This window comes from Watersipora subatra, chromosome 3 (genome assembly GCF_963576615.1).
Source record: "Watersipora subatra chromosome 3, tzWatSuba1.1, whole genome shotgun sequence".
In the NCBI taxonomy this organism is placed as follows: domain Eukaryota; kingdom Metazoa; phylum Bryozoa; class Gymnolaemata; order Cheilostomatida; family Watersiporidae; genus Watersipora; species Watersipora subatra.
This window is the reverse complement of record NC_088710.1, coordinates 20,084,857-20,097,652: the sequence shown is the minus strand read 5'-3', so window position 1 is coordinate 20,097,652 and position 12,796 is coordinate 20,084,857.

Here is a 12,796-nt window from a genome sequence, read left to right as displayed (position 1 = left end):
GTATGACAGTGTGTTTACATCCTAACATATGAGACCAACAACATCAACATCGACAATGCAGTAGCATATCCACATACGAGTCTGACAACATGATTGCTTGTCAAAACAGTGGCATACCGACATACAGGCATAGCACCGTGTCAACACAGTAGCATAACAACAGTACTGTGTCTATGTAGTAACCATACAACATACATGTGGTTGTGTGTCGCAATAATGTAGCATGTCAATACACTAGCATGCCAACATTGTACCATGTCTACATATGAGCGAAACAAAGTTACTACCTGTTGATACAGTAGCATCCTAACATATGAGCATACCAACATTGCTACCCGTCATCACAGCGGTAAATCAACATGTGAGCAAGAAAACATAGCAGCATATTAATGACTACATAATAGAACGTCAACAACAACATAACAGTATGTTAATGACAACATAACAGCACGTCAACAACAACATAACAACATGTTAATGCCAACAAAGCCGTTAAAGAATGAGTGCAAACTGTCTGATAACAGTGCACAATGGTACTTTTACTACCTGTTTGCTGTGCTGACAACCTTATAGCTGGAAATTTTACTACAATCAGAGCCACGTTTGTCCATCTATTTGTCCAAAGCAAGTTGGAAGTTGGGAAAAGATTGCACCTTACACGATTCGAACCCTCAATATTCTGCATCGCTGCCCAGTACGCTATAACTCATCTTCAACAGTTCAGAAATTATTGCTATAATTGCTAGCTATAGCGATTGGTAGTGTAGCGTTGCTACAGCTATTGAATAGCTATGGAATAGCTATCCTCAGTGCTTTGTTGGTTATTGCTTTCTGATAATCTCTCCCAGTACACCAGGCTGCCAGAGTACTAGTTCCTATTCAACTTACAACTTCAAAGTCAACTAGAAAAACCTTAAAACGTTACCTACAACCTGACAACGTTACCTAAAACCTTGCAAGTGTTATAAAAATAAAGGAATTTAGGTATGAATATGCTGTAGTTATGTGAAAATCACCTACAGACAGTTGAACAAACACCGACCTATTAAGAATCTCAAACATATGGCTAGGAGGTTAAGTTAATCTCATGAATGAAGAGTAAGCACCTAATGTACTTAAAAGGATTATATGAGCTCATCTCAGCAAGGGTGCATGTTTATAATCCGTACCATTCACTAAGAAACATTTTACGTCCACACATAATTCTCATGATTTGTTGCCTCCGTTAAAACTAGTCAGTATGACAACCGTGGTTGATAAGAGTGTGCTTGCCTATACAGTACTATCTTGTAAAAAATGGCTGTGAGAGTGACCTTCATAGCAAGGCCATATTTTTACTTGGTATATATCTTTTATTTCTGTTGAGTTTCTCTGTTGAGTTAAAGGCTGTTTCACACTATATCGCCGTATCTCGGCGTTGATGCCACAATATTTCGGTGATTGCTTGCATCAGTGATGTAGTGTTCTCATTTTTCTTTTTAAATTTTCGTGAAAAAACTTTTTGATTTTCGCGTGACTGAAATCAAATACTAGTCCCGCAGCAACAGTCATAAACGGAAATAAATAAACCGCGCTATCGACAACCGTGAATTATCATCACCAAAATGGTTCATATTTGAAAAGGGGTCATCGATGCTCGGCGAAAGATTGGGAAAGTTTGACAGCTGTAAACTTTTCGCCGTGTCCACGTTGCTTTGTCGATTACGATTCACATAATCGACGATGAACGCCGAAAAGAAAATGCTGACACACGGCGATATAGTGTGAACCAGCCTTCAGTTATTATATATGCCATGTTTCGCAGTATTAAAAATAACTCAGCAGGAGATGTCTGGTCAACATTCTTATTCATACCAAAAGCAGCTTCCTTGTCTACGGGTTTTCTCTACAAAGTTACTATTGCTCCTCTTAATGCTTTTGTTCACCTATAAAACTTCCAGAAGTTAATTTATTAAACTCTTACATGCCAAATCAGCACCCTCAGTTCACACTGATATAAAAGTTGATAGTAGAGAAAGTTGATTTATATACAGTTACTATCAATCAAACGTTAGTAGTAGTAGTAGTAGTAGTAGTAGTAGTAGTAGTAGTAGTAGTAGTAGTAGTAGTAGTTGTAATAGTAGTAATAGTAGAGTGGCTTATTTAGGACACTTGAAGAGTCACTCACCTGAAAGTTTAATGATTTTATCAAAAAATATAACTATTTTTCTATCATTTGAGATTTACTGTAGTTTTGGGTTATCTGACTGTCAGGATGATGCAAGATTAAAACCAGCAAAGTTTGATCGTGACTAAAATGCTCAGAAAAAAATGGGTGACCCCTAAAATGGCAGGCAAAATCTAAACTGATAGAACAATATCTATACTTTCTGATAAAATCTTTTGAAATTTGGTGTGAGTCACCCTCCAGTAAATTAACACTAAAAGTGAAATTTTACTAATCGCGTGCAATTGTCTGAATGTAGGTAAGAAGCGCCAAGCTCCACCATCAGGAATGGGGTTTGAACTGCATGCCTTGCAACTGTGAGTCCACAACCCATCTATTTGTGTAATTCGCAGCAAAATTCCTTCTTTCCCATATTTACTTTCTGATTCAAACAAATGTCAACAGATAATAAGGGCTGAAATTGACTCACTATGTACAGAGTTAAGAGGATCATAGAATTAAAGCATGAAAAGGGATTATAATAAAGCTCATAATTTGCAGCTACCACTTGAGCTGCACTTTTCTGACAGATAACCTCTGGTTCACAAAGTAGAGTTTGATGAGACATGCATACAACCGGTTCAAAAAAAAACTTCCACTAAATTTTAGTAGATTTTATCAGAAAGTATCGATATTTTTCTATCGCTTTTCTGTTTTTGATGTTTGAGGTGATCTGACCACCAGGATGTCCAAAGATTGAACTCAACAAAACTTGATCGCTTTTAAAACTCTCACATCAAGTGTAAATGTGATGATGATGCTAATTTTAATAGCTTTTAGTTGCAAAGAAGCAGCTAGAATAGAAATGCGTAACACTTCAACTTGAACACAATAACCGATATCAACTATAGCAACGATAACAACTAGTGACATCATTTCAGCACATATTTTTCTTCTGAGCATTTCAACAGCGACCATGTTTTGTAGAATTAAATCTTGAACTATTCTGGTAGTCAGATTACCTCCAACATCAAAATCAATCGCAAATGATAGAAAAATATTGATATATATATATATATATATATATATATATATATATATATATTCATAAAGTGGATGCTGCACAATTTGTTACAGAGTGTTCCATAATAAATCAGAGCTAAAATATGTAAAAGCTCCACTTTTACCTTTTATATATATATAAAATTATATATATATACTTTATACATATAAAGTATATATATACTTCATATATATTATATATATATGTATATATACGTGTATGCATACATATATACACAATAAATGTGTATATATATACATATATGTATATATATTTTATATATATATATATTTTCTACATTATACACATATACATAATGTAGAAAAGTCTACCATACCATCATTTCTTATTATAACCACCGTCAAAATTACAGCAGTTTTAATGCTGGTATGTCTATTGATAAACCTCCCTTTGACATTGTGTGTATGTTTGTAAGTGTTATGTGCTTCCTCACTTTCTGGTCAATTTTGTCCAAAGTTCTTGTGCATTTGCTCCTTGCCTTCCAACAGGTTGCTATCAATATTTGATTTTGAAACACCTGATTCTGAAGAACCAGCATCTTAAACACCCAACCGGGGGCTATCTGATTGATAATAAGAGAAAAGCAGAACTATGCCATGCTTACTGCTAGTGTTACTTTGGTCTGAATCTTTATGTCAGAACTTGAGATTTTAATATTAGTAAAGTTGATGTAAATAAATTATTTTTTGTTATCTTTGTTATGGAGCTCATTTAATAGTTTAAACTCATTGTCTACAGCTTTAAATGAACTTCATAATTATGAAAAGAACAACACAGTCAGTTACTACTAGAATTTCATATTCCTAAAGTAGTAGTGGCCCCCTCCCTCTTTTATCCCTCCTATCTCTTTTTCTCTCTCCCTCTCTCCCTCTCTCCCTCTCTCCCTCTCTCCCTCGCTCCCTCTCTCCCTCTCTCCCTCTCTCCCTCTCTCCCTCTCTCCCTCTCTCCCTCTCTCCCTCTCTCCCTCTCTCCCTCTCTCCCTCTCTCCCTCTCTCCCTCTCTCCCTCTCTCCCTCTCTCCCTCTCTCCCTCTCTCCCTCTCTCCCTCTCTCTCTTTCTCTCTCTTCTATCCTTCCTATTTCTTCTCTCTCTCTTTCTCTCTCTTCTATCCTTCCTATCTCTTCTCTCTCTTTCTTTCCCTCTCTTTCTCTCTCCGTCTCCGTCTCCGTCTCCGTCTCCGTCTCCGTCTCCGTCTCCGTCTCCGTCTCCGTCTCCGTCTCCGTCTCCGTCTCCGTCTCCGTCTCCGTCTCCGTCTCCGTCTCCATCTCTCTCTCCCTCTCTCTCCTAATTCTCCTCTCTCTTCTCTTTATCTCCTCATTCTTTCCTCTCTCGCTCTCCCAGTCGGTCATTTTGACAATGACCGTCTTATAGTTTAGGCTTTTCACTGACTTTCATGCAACTCTGTGTTCTCCCTTATCTTGCCATCTGTTTGTGTCTAAATTGGTTGACTTAAGAAGTTAAAAAACAATAATATTATCTGTGCTTCTCTTGTTTTATATTTGTTTTTATGTTCCTAAATTATATTTTATGTTTTCCTATCTGGTGTTTACATTTGCTCATAAACTATGAATGAAAGACATGCAGTATGACATGCAGTATGACATGCAGTATGACATGCAGTATGACATGCAGTATGACATGAAGTATGACATGCAGTATGACATGCAGTATAACATGCCGTATGACATGCAGTATGACATGCAGTATGACATGCAGTATGACATGCAGTATGACATGCAGTATGACATGCAGTATGACATGCAGTATGACATGCAGTATGACATGCAGTATGACATGCAGTATGACATGCAGTATGACATGCAGTATGACATGCAGTATGACATGCAGTATGACATGCAGTATGACATGCAGTATGACATGCAGTATGACATGCAGTATGACATGGTCACTAACATTATAATGGTGCGAAACCTTTAAAGGTTTACTTGCAACAAAATTCACATCACAGTTATTTGGTATCAAAAGATTCACCATGTCTTATTCTGCTGTGTTGTGGGTGCAAAATATATGGAAATGTAATTACAAGCTCTTAAAAGCTAAAAACTGAACAGTTAATCGCAGCCATCATGAAACCGCCTTACTTTGGAATATCTTTATTTTAATGACGCACTCAAACATTGTGGTTATTGTTTTGACATTAGATGTTATCAGGTGAAATTAAAGGCCAATAAACAGCTCAATATAAAACGTCTCATAGCACTAGTTTATGACGAACACTTCGGGTTCTACCAAAAAGCACCGTATCAAATATAAATGTTCACTACTTAACAGTTTTGTTCCAGCCTGGTCTAATCATCTAGTCGTAATCTGATCATGTGACTCATATTTCCTGCCATATTTTGACTATCACAGGTGACCAACAGGCTCCTCATGTTTATCAGACATTGATATGCACTCCTTCGAGCTCAAGTTAAAAAATTAAACTCATTTTTACGATAGGTTTTGAAATATCAGTGCTCAATGTAACAGCATTGCAATGATGATGAAATAGACGTGTAAGGACAATAGACATGGTTTTATTGAATGCGTGAAGTATGTTTGTGAAAATATTTTGACAAATAAGGTTGCATGAAAGTGTAAACAGAAGCCATCGTGTTTAGCTACATTTGAGCCTTTGGAAAGGGATTCCAATCTACAAAGTTTTCGTGATGGCTTTCATTAACTGTTCGTTTTTGAACTTTTAAGAGCTAGTAATCACATTTTCACATATTTTGCACCTATAACAGCAGAATAAGACATGGTGAATCTTTTGATACCAAATAACTGTAATGTGAATTTTGTTGCATGTCAACCTTTCAATATTAAAGACTGAGTTATACTCAGTCACATGGCTAAAATGAGAAGATAGAACTATAGAGAGCTTGGAACACGAAAGGTTCTCCTCATGTTGTGTAGTAAGATTAATGATCATAAATTAAGTCACACTAAGCCAAAAGGGATGTTTGGGTGGCTTTTGGTCATTTTGAAGTAAACTAAATTTTCTGTAAATTAAGAAAATGTTTTCATTTCTTTTGCATTATTTACAATGACACTGGCGGATCAAAACTAGCTTCGAGTACTTCATTGACATCATGAGTAAAAACAGCCACAGTTTTGGAACAGCAACCAAAATATCAGCAAGATGAAGCAATTTCTAACAGATTTTTGAGCAATATCAGCATTACATTGGCAACAAAAAGATGGAAATTACTTCTTTATTAAGAGTTTGTAGTGAGTAATAGTTACATACTGTATGTTATATGAGTAGCTCTCTAGCAGATATGAAAAAGCTAAATATAGCATTCTAGTTAAGCTTCCAGAATAATGATAAATGTGTTATTTTATTATTAATCAAAACATTCTGTACTTTAAACAAGGTTTTTGATTATTTTGTATATATAGGGCTCTTATCAAATAGGAAAATGTGCAGATATGGGGTGTATCATAGCAAATGTTTAGCAGTCTGGTTCGGTGCAATAAACCAATAAGGTTTAAGCACATTAAATCGTTTACAATCAGTGAAAGAACTTATAAAATTAATGATCTGTTGGATTCATTATGCTAAAAAGGCGAAAAATCTCAAATCAAGATAGCCACCATTACTTTGAACACCTGGCTTTTACGAAAAAAAAATCCCAGTTAGAATGGATATTGATAAAATTGGTAACATCTTAGAAATCTACACAGTTGGATACTATTTATGGCATATCAAAATGAAGACACAATTAATTCCTGCATTTATTTAGTAATGTACTATATCATAATAATTGTTAAGAAATGACAACTCCCAAACACAAAATTACATTAATGCTCCTTATTCCTGTCTAAGCAATCTACCTATATACATGTAGTAGTAACATTCAGTATATTGAGAGAGTAAATAACAATACTGGAGTTACCCCCTTCTTGTGATGGGCAGATAAACCTGGTCAAGGAAGATTGACAGCAATTTGCATACCTTCAAGGTCATTCAACTACCCTGTATTATGTTTTACAAAGCAGCACCATAATTAAAAATATAACTAATAACTAAGATAGATCTTTTTGAAAAGAATGGCTTATTATACAGATTAGGTTAATCTCAAACGACGTTGATGGATACCATGAGTTCTGCTTTGCAAATAATTAACACAGTTGGTCGCACTGGTAGGCCCCTGGTTAGCCTGTCTTGACAAACTGTTGTTTTTGCGGAGTTGTTCCCCCGTCGAGCAAGCGAGCAACACAACAGTTGTGTTGCTCTCCCACTCGACAGAGGGATAACTCCGCAAAAACAACAGTTTTTAAGACAGGCTAGCCCCTGGTAGGCCCCTGGTAGGAATAGCAGGTGGTAATGAGAGTATTGAAACTAAGCACTCTTGGCTATGCTGCCTGTCATATTATAAAATAAGTAGTACTTTATACTAGGTGCTGCTTGTGTTGGTTGCACCTGGAGTACACCATTGTAAGGTAGCATATAAAAAAACACATTATTCACGTTATTATGATTCAAATTTCTTTGCACTTTTTGAATAACGTGGTGACATTACTAGTAGAACAGACTGAATAACATGGTGACATTACTCATAGAACAGACTGAATAACGTGGTGACATTACTAGCAGAACAGACTGACGAACATGATGACATTACTAGCAGAACAGACTTTCCGAGCAAACCTTAAGATCTTCAAAAACCTATACACTTTAGCAATTATGCATGTGACATATTTTCTTGAAGATTTTTCTGTCCTGCCACGGCAACCATACCCAACTTGCGGCTTCAGTTTGGGAGAGCAAGCAAAAGAACTTAATCCTAATAGATATCAAATGAAGAGTTTCAACCATGCCAAATTCTTTTCCTTGAAGCACTAACCTAGCTCGTACTTGTTGACATATGAGCATGGCTACCTAGAAAAATTTCTACCTAGCAGTATTATAGCATGGCAACACAGACGCATGGTCTGATAGCAAGCTGTTAGCATGGTAGCATGCCAACATATATACATGAGGCTTTAGTATCAGTTTAAACTTAGTGAGTTTAATTGTCGCATTATTTAGTCATTGCTGCCTTAACCATGCTGTTTATTCATTTTGGAATGACGCAAAAAAGCAATAGAAAGTCAGGGAAAATGTTAAATTCTGAAGACAGGAATGTTTGTTAACGATTTTTCAATTGGAAATAAAACGTTCTTTGTTATTAAAATCACTACAGATATTCATCTACTGACATTGGGCATTAGTTCAAACCTCTGTGACACCCTATCACAAACCCTGGTTAGTTTGATTAATATGTGAGCTCTTCCAGACATTGACTCAGTTGCTGAATTCTCAACTTTATAACATCAGTCAAGAGAACTGGAGAGTTGATAGGTGAGGATCAGCTACCAATCTTATCGAATTTATCACCTGAATTGGTCAAAGTACAAAAGTGCTAGCTTATTTGTACTTTGTTACCAGTTTTCCAATAATAATAATAACAATAACGAGAGACTGAAAGCCTGATCATTGCTGCCCAGGATCAAGCATTAAGAACCAACTATAGGAAGGCCAAGATAGAAAAATCAACAAATGATCCGAAGTTCAGATTGTGCAAGCAGAAAGATGAAACAGTGTCCCACATAGTCAGCGAATGCAGTAAGATAGCACAGACAGCATATAAAGGGCGGCATGACAAAGTGGCCAGTGCAGTTCACTGGAGCATATGCAAGAAATATGAGTTGCCCCACACAGAAAAATGGTACGACCACCGTGCAGAAGCTGTATTGGAGAATGAGAACGTGAGGCTGCTATGGGACTTCAATGTGCAGACAGACAAGGTTATTGAAGCTAGAAGACTAGACCTGATACTAATAAACAAAGAAACCAAACAGTGTCAGGTCATAGACATAGCAATTCCTGGAGACACAAGGGTAGTACAGAAGGAAGATGAGAAGATTGCTAAATACAAAAAAGCTTGGGTTCGAGATAAACAAACTGTGGAAGGTGAAGACCGAAGTGATACTTATATTAATTGGTGCACTCGGAACAATATTAATGAGGCATGTAGCATACTTGGCGGAGGTGGGAGTGAACATGTCTTTTGAGACTACAGAAGACAGCCATCTTAGGAACAGCTCACATATTGAGGAAGGTCTTCTTTTAGTAAAATTGAGGAAGATGTTGGATCCTTTGGCTTTCTATTAAGGTCCGGACTCAACACGGACTAAAACCAGTCATTCACCACCACACGGCTGTGAAGAAAAACCTTTACACTAACAATAATAATAATATTGTTGATAGAGTGAGCGATCACTCATTTGTCTGTAAGAAGTGTAGCAAACTGGTTAGCTGCTAACAAAGTAGTTTAAAAATACAGTTAGACTCATCCTACTTAGTTTGTAGTTGTCTGCTCAACTCTTATATGTGCAGCTTTTTCACATGCAGGCGGGAGTTGTCTGCTCAACGCCTAACCAAAACATTGACTTCTCTATGCAAGGAGAAGCCAAAAACAGCTTAATGTAGCGATAAAATCTACAAAAATTTGGCAAAAAAAGTAAGCTTCATTTTAAAAAAACAATTGAATTAGTTTAGCTGTTTTTGCGATCAGCAGACTACAACTAAAGGGCTGGCAGCCAATTCTTTAATAGCTGGCGTTGTTGAGGGTAATCTGATTTTCAGTGCAGCTAGCATTCATCCTGTTTATTTATAACTTTACTGCTGATTGCAGTTGATTGTACTGTTGATTGGCACAAATATAATTCAAACATGTCTGTGACATAACTCAGCAGGTTTGAATAACTAGGCTATTGGCAGTTGTGTGAACTCGGCGAAGGATTCAAAGTTGTTGATTAGAGGTTGTTAAAGGGTTTCTATATTCAAAATGATATAAATAAAAAAGAGAAACCGGCCTATATAATAAACCGTTACGTACTAAATATAGTTCCACGGTTTTCTATTTCATTATGTCCACTAATAGCATGACTCACTGCACTCATTTACTATAGCTACATGAGCCGCACGCATGTGCTATTGGGTGACCATGTGAAAAGGCCTATTTTAGAAGGCTAAGGAATCACATTGGCTGTCTTTGAACAGGTTTCTAGCTCAACTTACTAACAAATACTTAGACTATAACCATGAAAGATATTATGTTCCACAAGAAACAGTCATCATTTTTGAAATTGTGAATCAATTCAATGTTTATTAGTTCCCAGTCCCACTTTCTGGTTTATTATAATCCTACTCCCATTTTCGAATAAACTTCTCTTCTGAGTTCTCATTGCTGTACTGAGAGAATAGTGGTACCAAAAAATAGCCAACCACTATAGTCTTTCATAATAGTAAACTTTTAGCTAGTTCTGAGAAAGTTCAGCCTAATTTATCAGGCCCGTTACTCTGAGAGTAATTTTATTGGAGTACAAATCTGCCCTTAGCTGTAATAAAATAAGGTTGCTTGAAAGACAAAGTGGCTGGTCGTAGAAAAATATCGAAAAATGAATATGTTATGTATTACGATAACCTTAATTTTAACAATAACATTTAACCTTATGTAGTAACAATAGCTCTGCGTCATTCACGCAGCACGCTGAGAATTTAATAGTGGCTTAATGGTGGTTCGTGGGACAGTTAGCATTGCCAAGAGCGATAAATTAATTTTTTGTGACATAGCTAGTATTGACAGGGGCATCTATTTATACAACTAAATGCTCGCACATACTGAATAGCTAAGAATACAGAACTATATCTCATCGTTGAAGACATATCTTCCATATATCTATGTTTTCTTTAAAAAACAGATTCAGTACTTCCAATTATTGAACTTCTCAGAGGTGTACGACACTAATGAGCGCCACTGAGTGTGCTAAATAGAAACAAAAAATTTCTGAAATATTTTTATTGCAAATTGCAGTTCTGGCACATGCCTGAGCGATTGTAATCGTAATGGTCAATTTATGTGAAGGAAGGAAAGTGTTAGGTGTAAATCGATCGGCTCAATAACTGCATAGGATTTCTGTTCAGAATTACGTTTGAAAAGACCTGATTTTGTGATAGGGGAGGAGTAAGAATAGTTACGCTATAATGATAAAAACAAGCGAAATGCATATCCGTGGAGTCAAATATTCATAGAGTAGAGTAACTCCATGAAGTCAAATGTCCATAAAGTAGAGCAACTCTATAGATTCAAGTATCCATAGAATAGAGTAACTCCATGGAGTCAAATGTCCATAAAGTAGAGCAACTCTATAGATTCAAGTATCCATAGAATAAAATAAAGTAACTCCATGGAATCAAAGTATCCATAGAGTAGAGTACCTCCATGGATTCAACTATCCATAGAGTAGAGTAAAGTAACTCCATGGAATCAAAGTATCCATAGAGTAGAGTACCTCTATGGATTCAACTATCCATAGAGTAGAGTAAAGTAACTCCATGGAATCAAAGTATCCATAGAGTAGAGTACCTCCATGGATTCAACTATCCATAGAGTAAAATAACTCCATGGAATCAAAGCATCTATAGAGTAGAGTAACTTCATGAAGTCAATTATCCATAGAGTAGAGTAACTCTATAGAGTCAAGCATCTATAGAGTGAAGTAACTCCATAGAATCACATATCCATAGAATAGAGTAACTCCACGAAGCCGAGACATACAACATTTATGATAAGAGTAGCTCAACTCCATTCACACAGCTAGCTTTAAGGTTAATAGTAGTTTGTTTCACTGGCTTTAAAATTTTCAAATAACTTTTAAATTTTCAAATTTTTATTAGTAACATAGTCAGGTAATCGTCATTTGGCATAATAACAAAGCCTAGAGCATTTTGGTAGCCATAGTAACAATGTTTACAGTTTTGAGCCTTGAAGATGAACTTACACAACTTGGTGGTAGATTTTATCAGAATGTGTTGGAATCTTTCCATTTTTTAGTTGTTTTTGGTGTTTGAAGTGATCTGATTGCTAGGATGTTTCAAGATTAAAATCTACAAAACTTGGTTGCCGTTAAAAAGCTTAAAAGCAAAATATGTGCCATAATGATGTCACCCGTTGCTATCATTGCTTTAGTTGCTATCATTGCTATAGTTGATATCATTGCTATAGTTGATATCATTGCTATAGTTGATATCATTGCTATAGTTGATATCATTGCTATAGTTGATGTCATTGCTATAGTTGCTATCATTGCTATAGTTGCTATCATTGCTATAGTTGATATCATTGCTATAGTTGCTATCATTGCTATAGTTGCTATCATTGCTATAGTTGCTATCATTGCTATAGTTGATATCATTGCTATAGTTGATATCATTGCTATAGTTGCTATCATTGCTCTAGTTGATGTCATTGCTATAGTTGCTATCATTGCTATAGTTGCTATCATTGCTATAGTTGATATCATTGCTATAGTTGCTATCATTGCTATAGTTGCTATCATTGCTATAGTTGCTATCATTGCTATAGTTGATATCATTGCTATAGTTGCTATCATTGCTATAGTTGCTATCATTGCTATAGTTGATATCATTGCCATAGTTGATATTATTGCTATAGTTGATATCATTGCTATAGTTGATATCATTGCTATAGTTGCTATCATTGCTATAGTTGATAT